The sequence below is a fragment of the Eleutherodactylus coqui genome, chromosome 12, assembly GCF_035609145.1.
Source record: "Eleutherodactylus coqui strain aEleCoq1 chromosome 12, aEleCoq1.hap1, whole genome shotgun sequence".
NCBI classification, from domain to species: Eukaryota; Metazoa; Chordata; class Amphibia; order Anura; family Eleutherodactylidae; genus Eleutherodactylus; species Eleutherodactylus coqui.
Genome location: NC_089848.1, coordinates 16390472 through 16403509, shown reverse-complemented (window position 1 = coordinate 16403509; position 13038 = coordinate 16390472).

Sequence of the window (13038 nt, the reverse complement as noted above, 5' to 3'; positions counted from 1 at the left end):
ATGCTCTCCTATGCTGCCTTGGGGAGACTTTATCCTATGTGTCACTGTCTCTCACTGCTTATGCCCAGGTTGCTACCGATCCTAAACGCTAATCCCTCACATATGGTGTTTGGATGCGGGCAGTGGTCTTAAAGAGACATACACCAATTAATGGACATTTTGCTGCAGCAGCTGGTGAACCGTTGCTAAGGGCAACCGCCCAAGAGAGATTGACTGGAGAGTGCTGTAACCCCCATGTCCTGGGTGAAAGCTGCAACGGCACAGCCATCAGATACTGCCAAGATGGAGGAACTGATAAAGCAGCTGGTACAAATGAACGTGCAGCAACAGCAAGCGTTGGCCCAGCAGCAACAAGTGACGGCGACCCAGCAAAAGATCCATGAGGAGGCCATGAGAGCTCAGGCCGAGACTAATGCTCTCCTGGCGCAAGGTGTGCAGGGGTAGTCTGCAAATAAGGTTCATGATAATGCAAATGTGTATGATGTGTGTCCAGAACCGTTTGACCCTGAGGGTACGGTTCCAGCAGTAGGGGTGACCCAAGAGAATTGGGATAACTTTCCCTTAACAGTACTAGCGGGTGAGACAGAGGTACAGGACGAAGTGGTTGCTATGCTTGACTTAGAGGTCTCACGTGCCAATTTCGGAACTGAGCAGCTCCGAGACCCCACCTTAGTAAAGGCCAGGGAAAATGTTAAAGTACTAAATGGGGAGCCTCAATTCCCGGGGGCTGTTACTGTGTTTTCACACCTGGCAGTCAATCAAGAGTTGTTGTATCAGGTTGACAAGGTCCGTGGGGAGGTTGTGGAACAGCTGGTGGTACCTCAGTCTTATCGCAGGATGGTCTTAGACCTGGCGCACAAGCATGTGCTGGGAGGTCATCTCGGGAGCGAAAAGACTAGGGAACGCATCCTTCAGCGTTTTTTCTGGCCGGGGGTACATGGTGATGTAAAACGTTACTGTGAGTCGTGCCCGGAGTGTCAAATAACAGCTCTTATGCCCCATTACCTGAGCCCCTTAGTGCCCTTGCCCATCATAGAGGTGCCGTTTGAGCGGATCGCTATGGACCTAGTTGGGCCCTTGGTAAAGTCTGCCCGGGGTCACCAACATATATTAGTGGTTGTAGACTATGCCACCCGTTACCCCGAAGCCGTTCCTTTACGCAATACGTCATCCAAGGGTATTGCAAAGGAACTACTTCACATGTTCTCCCGCACGGGCATACCAAAAGAGATCCTGACGGACCAAGGAACCCCCTTTATGTCAAAGGTCATGAAGGAATTGTGTAAGCTGCTGAATATTAAGCACTTACGGACGTCTGTGTACCACCCACAGACGGATGGTCTGGTTGAGAGATTTAATAAGACCCTAAAAAGCATGCTCAAAAAGGTAGTCAATAAGGATGGGAAGGACTGGGACTGTCTGCTGCCATATTTAATGTTCTCAATCCGTGAAGTACCACAATCCTCCACTGGGTTCTCTCCCTTTGAATTAGTTTATGGTAGACATCCCCGAGGGCTCCTTGATGTAGCTAAGGAGACCTGGGAGCACGAGTCCACCCCCTACAGGAGTGTTATTGAACACATCTCCCTCATGCAAGATCGAATTGCGGCAGTCATGCCCATTGTTAGAGAACATTTACAGCAGGCTCAAGAAGCCCAAAGCCGGGTATATAACCGGTCCGCCAAGGTGAGAACCTTCAACCCTGGGGATCGGGTACTAGTGTTGATGCCCACCCTAGAAAGTAAATTCCTAGCAAAATGGCAAGGGCCCTATGAAATAATTGAGAAAGTCGGAGAGGTAAATTATAAGGTATACCAGCCAGGTAGGCGGAAACCAGTACAGTTGTACCATGTAAACCTAATTAAGCCATGGAAGGACAGAGAAGCCCTGACTGCAGTGAGCACCCCCCATGGTGAGGTCCCAGAGGTGTGTGTATCAGGGTCCCTGTCCAAATCCCAACAACAAGAGTCGAGGGAATTTATACAACGTAATTCAGATGTGTTCTCTGATATACCAGGGCGTACTGGTGTCATAAAACACGACATTATAACGGAACCAGGGGTAAAGGTTCAGTTGAAACCGTACAGGGTTCCAGAAGCCCGCAGACAAGCCATCTCAGAGGAGGTCAAGAAAATGCTAGACCTCGGAATAATTGAGGAGTCGAAAAGTGAATGGTCCAGCCCTATCGTGCTGATACCAAAACCTGATGGCTCTCTGCGCTTCTGTAACGACCTCCGGAAGCTAAATGACGTGTCAAAATTTGACGCATACCCAATGCCAAGAGTGGACGAGTTAATTGAGAGACTGGGTCATGCCAGGTACTTTTCCACTCTCGACCTTACTAAAGGCTACTGGCAGGTTCCCCTTACAGAGAGCGTGAAAGAAAAGACTGCGTTTGCCACACCAGAAGGGTTGTTTCAGTACATCTGCCTACCCTTCAGTTTGCATGGAGCCCCAGCAACCTTCCAAAGATTGATGGATATCATACTCAAACCCCATCGTCAATATGCGTCAGCATATTTAGATGATATCATCATCTTTAGCGAAGACTGGGACAGCCATCTACCCAAGGTACAGGCAGTACTGAACTCCCTTAGAAAAGCAGGGCTCACAGCAAACCCAAAGAAGTGCGCCATAGGCCTCGAAGAAGCACGATACCTGGGGTATGTAATAGGCAGGGGTATTATAAAACCCCAGATCAATAAAGTTGAAGCCGTTCAGGACTGGCCACAACCCACTACTAAAAAGCAGGTGAGAGCTTTTTTAGGCATTGTAGGGTACTATAGGTGGTTCGTGCAAAACTTTGCTAGCATAGCAGCGCCCCTAACAGACTTGACCAAGAACAGTAAGTCAGTCATGGTCAAGTGGAACCCTGACGCAGAAAAGGCGTTCCAAGAGTTAAAACGGGCCCTCTGTAGACGTCCAGTGTTAGTCACACCCAATTTCAAAAGAGAATTTATTGTCCAAACAGACGCGTCCGATGTGGGACTGGGAGCAGTTCTGTCCCAGGAAGTAGAGGGAGAGGAACATCCCGTGTTATATCTGAGCAGGAAGCTCACGCCACCGGAAAAAAATTATAGTATCGTTGAGCGGGAGTGCCTAGCCATCAAGTGGGCCCTGGAATCCCTAAAATACTACCTGCTAGGTCGGCACTTCAGGCTGATCACAGACCACTCCCCCTTAACCTGGATGTCACAGGCAAAAGAAAGAAATGCCAGAGTCACTAGATGGTTCCTGACCCTTCAAAATTTTAGTTTTTCGGTAGAGCACAGGGCCGGAAACCTACAGGGCAATGCCGATGCCTTATCAAGGACACATTGCATGACGGCGAAAGGTGTCCGACCCCACAGGCTCGAACAGAGGGGGAGGGTATGTGAGACGGTGACCGGCAAGGTGCTGGAGGGCAGGTATGTGTCGCCTAGGATGCTCTCCTATGCTGCCTTGGGGAGCGCTTGGACAGATACGTGCCACCGAGCAGCCTGGGCTCGGTGGAGGAAGCCGGCAGTATAGTGTTAGTAGCATTAAGCTACTAACACGTTGTAGTAAGTAAGTGGCTCCAAGCCGCATAATCCAGGCCGGCTTTTCCTGGAGTGACCAAAGTGAAGGGTGGGATGGTCACTCCCACGTACCAGGTGGGGCTGGTACCAGGCCTTATAAAGCCTGGGCCTACAGGGCCTAGAGGGAGAGCTGAGACCTTTGCAGGTCTGAGAGTCCTGGCTGGCTGTGTGCAGGAGCCATTTGTTTACCAGTACGTAGACAGGGACGCTACATGTTTAGTAAGTGCTCGGATGAGCAGGATTTACGTTATGTTTGCCTGATGTTAAGGCCTGTATTTTGCTTTTGTTTGCTTGGAAATAAACCCAGGCAAAGCCTGGACTAAAGACTTTATCCTATGTGTCACTGTCTCTGACTGCTTATGCCCAGGTTGCTACCGATCCTAAACGCTAATCCCTCACAACAGTTATTAGAGCACCCCTTTGTTATATTTCAGGGTATAAATAGATGATGGGAGAGATATCTGTATTCTTCCCGGATATATCTACACAGTTATTAGGTCGCTCCCTCAGCCATCTTTTTTCTAAACTAAATAACTGCCAATTTTGATAACCTCTCTGGGTAGTGTAGTCCGCCCATTCCATTTATTACATTATTGCCCACCTTTGAACCTGTTCAAGCTCCGAAATTTCCTTGAGTACTGATGCCCAAACCTGTCCACAATATTCCATGTGTGGTCTGACCAGGGACTTGTAAAGAGGAAGGACAAATGTTCTTGTCATGTACCGCTGGTCCTCTTTTGATGCACCCCATGATCCTATTTGCCTTGGCAGCAGCTGCCTGAGACTGGTTGCCGCAGTTAAGTTTACAATTAAACCTCAAGTCCTTTTCCATGTCCGTTTTTCCTAGTAGTTTCCCATGTCCATTCCTGAATGCCCATTACTTAATCGAACTCACTTTCTAGTTATAAATATACTACTTGTGAATGGAGCCATAATATGCCCATATCAAATCCCTACTGATTCTTCGTAGTTCTCCGTGAAGAATAATAGTAGAGTCCTGAGGAGAGAATCTCCTTCTATGGCTCCCTGCTCCATTGGAGTGGCTTTCTCCTGCATTAGGACCAACAAGCAGAGAAAATGAAACGTAATAGAACGCAGAATCATGTGCAGGAAGACTAATAGAAGCATTTACTTTTGTGATGTTACCTAAAGTCATACATCTACTGAAAGGGAACAGCGGGAGTTTCTTTCACTATACATACTATAGTGTCAGCCTTTATACTCTGCGAAAAGAGGTACAACAGAGATGGTAGCAGTTCATGAAATATTTACAAGCTATTTTGCCGTTGATTAGTAATAAAGGTCTTGTACTATTGTTGAAATATTTATAGGACTCTGATTATATGCTACAATTATGACAGCAGAAACTCTTTTCGTTATGCAGGTTGGCAGCTCTTAACAGATACAAATTCAAAACATTGCTTTTTGTTTTCTGAGAAGTCCCGATGTATGCCGGTAGCGGCGCAGTCTCAAATTCTCAACACATTATGATTTCAGAAATATGGAAAAAATTATCTTCATAATATTGCTAACAGTAACTGCAATACCAAAAGCTCTACAGCTAAAACGATACTAAATATGTGCAGATTTTCATAAACCCCAAATAAATCAATAGTCACTATGACAGAAACGTCAAGCCAAAAATGTGGCACACGACTAGTGTAAGGCCGGCTGCCCACGAGCGTGACGGGCTCCGCCGCGGAATATTCCGCGGCGAAGCCCGTCACTGCGCGCCCCAGAGACCCAATACTTACCAGCGGATCCGGCTTCTTCGCTCCCGCATGACGCTTCCCCGCCCACCGCATCACATGACACGCCCATGCGGCCGGCCGTGTCATGTGACGCGGCGGCGGTAGGCGGGAAAGCGTTTTCACGCTATCTTCCGCTGTGTTACAGCGGGAGATAGCGTGAACGGACGGCTTCCATTGACTGCAATGGAAGCCGTCAGCGCGTACACCCGCGGCAAATAGAGCATGCCGCGGGTGAGGACGGGAGATTTCACGGTGCGGAATTCCGCGGTGGAATTCCGCACCATGTGCCCTGAGCTATTAGGTTCAATAGAACCTAATAGCTGCGGGCAACGCAGCGGATTTTCGCTGCGAATTACGCGGCGGAAATCCATTCAAGGGAAGGAGGCCTAAATGTTCTAAGTAGACATTTCTGTAAAACTGTCAAATGTAAAAACTGTTTGACATATTCTACAGAAATAAGTTTGCTCTTAGAATCTCATAAAATATCACAATCTTTATTTTATATAATTAAACTGATACAACAAGTACCCGAGAGCTTAATAGGCTGAGTTACATGGCAGACATGGAGGACTTTGTCAGACTTCCAGCTGTTGTGGGAAACCATTGGTACCTTGGGATCGTATTGTGGGGGGCCAATGGTTGACAAACGGAGCCGCCTCCCCCTGCCATCTGCTTACATGCTGTACTTGGTATTGTTTGTGGTGTATAAGGGGTAAAAATGCTAGGATCTGAGGTTTCTCTGTTCCTGGATTTTAGAGCAGGAGCTGGGCTGTCAGTAGTCAGCAAAGCAAACTCATTAAAAAGATGTATGTGCAGGTTAAAAGCTCTGTTACAGGAATAAATCATATTCCAGAAAATCTCACTAGTCTGCTCCAAATTGGTTATAATTCGAAGCTTCATGCATGAATATGTATTTGAGCTGACTCATATTATCAGTCATTCTTTAATACCCTTCTGATTTATTCAAAGTAATACAAATCGCTTTTACAGACAAACGTTACATCACAAATAGGAGTATACAAAAAGAGTTACTGTGCTCATACAGGATTGGTTAATACAATAATATGGTAATTCACATGTTAAAGTATCAAAAGTGAAAGAATTTGCAAGAAGCAGCTTACCCAATCAGAATACACAACTGCTCTGTGAGAATCAAGTTTAGGAGTCAAATGCAAGAGTCTAACACATACGGATGTTGTACACAAACACGTTTAACTGCTACCTATTTTTTATGAAGGTGGATATAACAGAATATTTATATATATATATATATATATATATATATATATATATATATATATATATATATATATATATATATATTTTACACATACGTGTTTGTCTAGGCTAATTTACTTTATTTCTTTAGAGCACACGTCTAGCCAGATACTAACAAATGCCCTAGTGGCAAGTGCCAGTATTCCCACACTACTTCCCCCGGATCCCCCAACCGACATTCCCATAATATGCATAAACAAAAAGTATAGAAAGGCTCTGCAAGAAGAGAGGATTGATCGAAAGCAGATTCAGCTTCAGAGGCAGTAGTCAAAGGCAAAACATCATCATACATAACAGGGACAGTTTTGTTAATAGTCCAAAATCCTTGAAGGCACGAAATAATGCAGTCAATAATAGCAATATCAGTAAGAATAGTCACTAAAGTTCTAGCAAAAGATGAAATCTGGTGGCTCCATCTGCCAAAAGTATCAGTCCACCAGTCATCAAAAGGGGTCAGAGATGCCAAAATTTGCTGCTAGTTTTTTAAAGAGGCTAATTAGACCCTTCAGAGCCTCAGTTATGGAACCATAGCTGTGAGAAAGATACAAGGGAGTGAACAACCTAGGAGAAAGCATATGTTCATCATGGTGGGAAGACTCTCTTGCAATGAGACGAATGTATCCAATTGGATTTGTCCTTCCAGCTGAACATCTGTAGCGCTGGTCAGGAACACTTGTTATGGACTGTCAAGTCTGGGTTCTAGAGCTTTGCGAATGTGTCTTTTGGTAACCACCCAATCTCCTAGTTTCACAAAATGAGTTCCTTCTAAACTGTCAGGATCTGAAAGGGAAGCAAACACTCAAGAATATACATTAAGCATTTTGTGAGAGCAATAAGACTGTTTGTCAAGCTACCATGTAGCATCTCATATCGGCTGAGGCCTATTCTGTCACATGTGTACCTTATGGAGAAGAGCACCAGGGGCAGGCACTCGGTCTATTGAGCTCTGCCATGGCCTTCTGGAACGTGGTTTCTAATGTACCATTTTAACTCTCTGCTCTACCACTGCTTTGTGGATGCTACGGAGCATAAAAGGCCAGATCTACTGCCCACGCTTTCATTACTTTCTGTATCACGTGTCCCATGGAGGGAAGATCTTGGTCACTCTCAGTTGTCTCTGGCTACCCTCAGAACGGGTCTAGGCAGATCAGAACAAACTCGTACCTGTCCACCCTTGAAAGATGGAAGTAGTGTTCTTAAAGAGTGCCATCCTTGGAGTGGCCTTTTGTTGCATTTTCAAGCCACTCTCTCTGGCAGCAAGAGGGCTTCCATCTGTGCTTGTACACCTTTTCTGTTTTCAGTTTTTTTAATTTGCTTTTAAGAATGACCTCGCTCTCCAGATGGGTTCATAGTCATGAGCAATGCCATAGGCATAGCGTGAGTCTGTGTAGACGTTAGCTGCATTCTCGTGATCATGCTTGTATGCTTCTCGGGCTGACATGCAAGATGGAAGACGTTCGGCTTTGACCACATCATGTAAGGAGAACACAACATAACCGGTATAGAACCTGCCTTCTTGACCATACCTCGATCCATCCAATTAAAAGTGCAAAATCAGGGTTGTCTAATGACTGATCAGCATGACTGAATCCCCTGTCTCCTGGGCCATTAGCTAGTGCTTAGTCATGTGTATCAAGCTGAAAGGAAAAAAAACATCAGGTGATTATACCCACTTCCCTCTTTTTCTAGAAGCAGCAAGATAGCGGGACTGAGGGTGTTGCAACGCTGACACATTGAGTGGCATGAGCAGAGCTCACTGTAGGTAAACATGACATTCTATTATACAAAGGCTGAGCGAAAACCTATGACAGTATTAATTGAGACATCATGGGGCTAATTACTGTCATATGTAAATTGAAAGCTCAACTCAGAACTTCTTATTTTTTTCTCAGCTGCAGTTAGCGTTTCTAAACACAAAAGGGTGCAACACAAGCAACAGGGTGAAGGCGTGTTGAGTAATATGCTATGGGTAATGTCGACCTCATAAGAGCGGCCCTGCGCTGGAACCTCGGGTCTGACTATTCCTGCAGGGTAGAAAACTCAGAACCAAAAAGAACTGGCAGCGGACAGATGCAGGAAGACAAACATATACAGACAGAACTGGCAACCATGCCAGCTCAGAAAACCTACAGCAGACCTACAGAAGCATGTGATAATTCACACAGAATGTAGTAGACTACACACCATTCACACCAGGACATACAGATTTGCTTGAAACAGGCACAACACAGAGAACATGTATCAAGGTATGCAGACTGCTGTTGGCCACAATAACACTGCCATCTAGGGGCAGGACAGTAGGGAAAAAGCATTATCCGTGACACTGCCAGGGCGGGACCCTCAGATGATGAAGAAGAGCTGGCCCTCCCTTGTCTTTAACTCAAAGCACATGGAACAATCGCCATCTCGTAACTGCAACTATCTTACTTCAACTTTACATCATCTACTGAAACATTCTTCACCGGGTCTCTGCAAACTTGAGCCATCGTCTTTTAGCCAAAACGCCTTCATTATCAGCTAACACATTTTTCAAACATTCTCATCTAAACAGTTCCCAATTGCCAATCATTTTCTTTGCAACAGCTTGCACCATTGCTTATGCTGTGAACATCCGAGCTTCATCATCTTCCACTTTAAAGTCAGCGTTACCCATTATTTACGGCCGGAAAGAAACCCTCTATGGCCTGCTTTCATCATCAACTACTTAGCAATATAATGCTCGAAGCAGTTAAATTAACTTTGAAAATAAACGTTTCTTATCTGAAGTTATGATCACCTTATCTCAAGAAGCCATCAAATCTGTGTCCAGATTTGGAACCAAAGATAAATGCTATTAATGAAGAGGAGACCTTATCTCATGTCTAAACAACAATTTCACAGCTCATAGCAACACAGAACCAGTGAAATCACCAATCAAATCGTAAGTAGACAAGTGACCATGTAACAAAAATGAACCCTTTAGATGGAAATTACTTACCCGAGCCTTGGCAAGCAGAATGACGGATGCACAACAGGGGAGGGGAGAATACAACTAACCCTTTGCTGCAGCGTCCCTATTGTTGACGTCCAGCAAACCGCATGCCCATCAGTTGGATTCACATTTCTAAAGATCACTTGTAGAGATGAGCGAGCACACTCGTCCGAGCTTGATGCTCATTCGAGCATTAGGGTACTCGAGATGCTCGTTACTCGAGACGAACACCACGCGGTACTCGAGTCAATTCCATTTCCTTCCCCACGTTTAGCGGCATTGTCTAGCCAATAGACATGCGGGAAGGCATTACCCCTTCCTCATGTGATGTGCCAGCCCTATCCCACGCCCCTGCAGTGAGTGGCTGGCGAGATCAAGTGACCGCCGAGTACTTAAAGCGGTCCCGCCCACGGCTCGCCTCAGACACATGGTGGCAGAGGTTAGGGAAAGTGCTGCTGCTCATTCAGGGAAAGTGTAAGTGTAGGATCCTGTCTTCAAGAACCCCCAACGGTCCTCTTTAGGGATACATCTGACCGTGTGCATTACTGTTGTGGCTGGCTGGGAGCAGTAGTGCACCATTAATTTTTTTTCATTTCGGGCTGTGCAGGCCATTTCATCTATAGCGTTCTCAGTCTGCAGTCTATTAGGGAAAGTGCTGCGAGAGGGGGGTTGGATCTCAGTGGCAGGTTGGGGCACAGGGGGAGAGGCAGTGGTGCAAACCGGAGGCGGTGAACGGCCTTCGTCCCACCTTGTGGGATGCTTGGCCATCATATGCCTGCGCATGCTGGTGGTGGTGAGGCTGGTGGTGGTGGCTCCCCCACTGATCTTGGCGCGACAAACCTTGCACACCACAGTTCGTCGGTCGTCTGCACTCTCAGTGAAAAACTGCCACACCTTTGAGCACCTCGGCCTCTGCAGGGTGGCATGGCGCGAGGGGGCGCTTTAGGAAACAGTTGGTGGATTATTCGGTCTGGCCCTGCCTCTACCCCTGGCCACCGCACTGCCTCTTCCAACCTGCCCTGCTGCTGCACTTGCCTCCCCCTCTGAAGACCTGTCCTCAGTAGGCTTAGCAAACCAGGTGGGGTCAGTCACCTCATCGTCCTGCTGCTCTTCCTCCGAATCCTCTGTGCGCTCCTCCCTCGGACTTACTGCCCTTACTACTACATCACTGATAGACAACTGTGTCTCATCGTCATCGTCCTCCTCACCATCCCCCGGACCACGGGAACTTTCTAAAGGTTGGGCATCGGTCACGACGAACTCCTCCAGTGGGAGAGGAACCATTGCTGCCCAATCTGGGCAGGGGCCCGAGAACAGTTCCTGGGAGTCTGCCTGCTCCTCAGAATGTGTCATTTTCATGGAGTGAGGAGGCTGGGAGGAAGGAGGAGCAGCAGCCAGAGGATTCAGAGTTGCAGCTGTGGACGGCGTAGAAGACTGGGTGGTCGATAGATTGCTGGATGCACTTTCTGCCATCCACGACAGGACCTGCTCACACTGCTCAGTTTCTAATAAAGGTCTACCGCGTGGACCCATTAATTGTGAGATGAATCTGGGGACCCCAGAAACTTGCCTCTCTCCTAATCCCGCAGCAGTCGACTGCGATACACCTGGACCAGGAGCTCGACCTGTGCCCATACCCTGACTTGGGCCTCCGCGTCCTCGTCCACGTCCACGTCCTCTAGGCCTACCCCTACCCCTCAGCATTGTGTATTACGAGTAGAGCAGAAACAGAACGCTGTAATTAAATGTGCCGCTTATTGGCCTGTGGTTGGAGGCTGACTTCGCTTACGGAACGCACAGCAGAGCCAGGAAACAATTATGCGAAAGCCTGTAGTGAGACCTAGGTGCATTTGACTGAGCTACTAGAATTCACAGCGCAGAACCAGTCAAGTGGCCAAAGGCCAGTGGTAGGCCTTAAGTATTTTGCTTCTATTTTTTAAAATGGTGAGGTGAAAAACCAGACAGACACCGTATGCAGCGTATATTATGTATACTGTTTCCCTGTGGCGGGATGACGGCGATCATGTAACGGGCACAGCAGAGCCAGGAAACAATTATGCGCAAGCCTGCTGTAACGCTTAGCTGGGTATTAATTAGCGACTACTACCCCCAGCAGACATGCAGTAAACTGAAGATGGTCACAGGCAGCCCAAATATAGTATTTTTCCCCAATTTTTTTGAAAAAGCCCACTGCCTATATAGCCAGTATACCTCTTTCCCTGTACCACTGTCCCTGCCTCACCAGTACTGCCCCTATACTCTGTAAAATGACTGCAGACTGAGGACGCTATGGTCTGCACGCCCGATATACATAAAAAAAAAATTGTGCAACACTGCTAAAAGCAGCCTCAACAGTACTGCACACTGTCAGATGTGGCCCTAAGAAGGACTGTTGGGGTTCTTGAAGACGAATATAACACCTAACACTCTCCCTACAGCAAGACAGCACTTTCCCTGATCTCTCTTAGCATGTGTCTGTGGTGAGCCGCGGGTGGGGCTGATTTAAATACTCGGGTGTCATCTGATCTCCCCAGCCACTCACTGCAGGGTGGTGGTATAGGGCTGGAACATCACAGGAGGAAGTTGTAATGCCTTCCATGTCTTTCTATTGGGCAGAAAAGCGCGCAAATTTCTCAGGGAAGGAAATCTAATGGAGTCGAGCACCGCGTGGTGCTCGTCTCGAGTAACGAGCATCTCGAACACCCTAATACTCGAACGAGCATCAAGCTCGGACGAGTACGCTTGCTCATCTCTAGTTCCTTTACATTAGCGATGTTTTGTAGGCTACTACGTTGTGAGAAAAAAAGTTTAGCGTGCTCAATATTGGCGTGATTTGCGATGTTTTGCAAACCATGTTTCCCTTTGGAGCCTTCCTTTCTGTTGCATTGCAATTTTCACACGGTTTTCTTGTGGTGCAATGCAACTTTTATAGTAGGAACTACTACTGTTTGTCCCTAAAATAAATCCTAGCTGCATTAAAAAAAAACAAAAACAAAAACACAATACATTACCTAACAGGCGCTGTCCGCTCCGCCGCACTTCTCCTCCGCAGGTCCCAGGCACTTGTATGTAGTCTTTAACCAGTGCTTCCTGGTCAGAGGTTTAAAGTTCCTGCTTCCAGGAAGGTCTGGCTGTGATTGGTTCTTGAGCACCGCAGCTCAGCCAATCACTGCAGAGCACAATGCATGGGCCATAGATTCCGTGGGAAAGCAGGAGTTCAAAGAAAAAAAAAGTACTGTGCATGCGCGCCGGTCGGCGTCTCTGCACCCATCTGCAGGCCCGGAAACAAAAGACCCGGACAGGTAATGCAGTGTCCTCAGCCACGGGCAGGGTTGGATTCCAATGCAGGCTTTCGCATGCAGAATCCAATCCGCCTGTGGACATGAGGCCTTAGGACTCATTCACACCAGTGTAACTGTGTGCGTAACACGCAGTGAATATAGCAGACTGATTTCAACTGGTTCGTTCACAGCTACATATT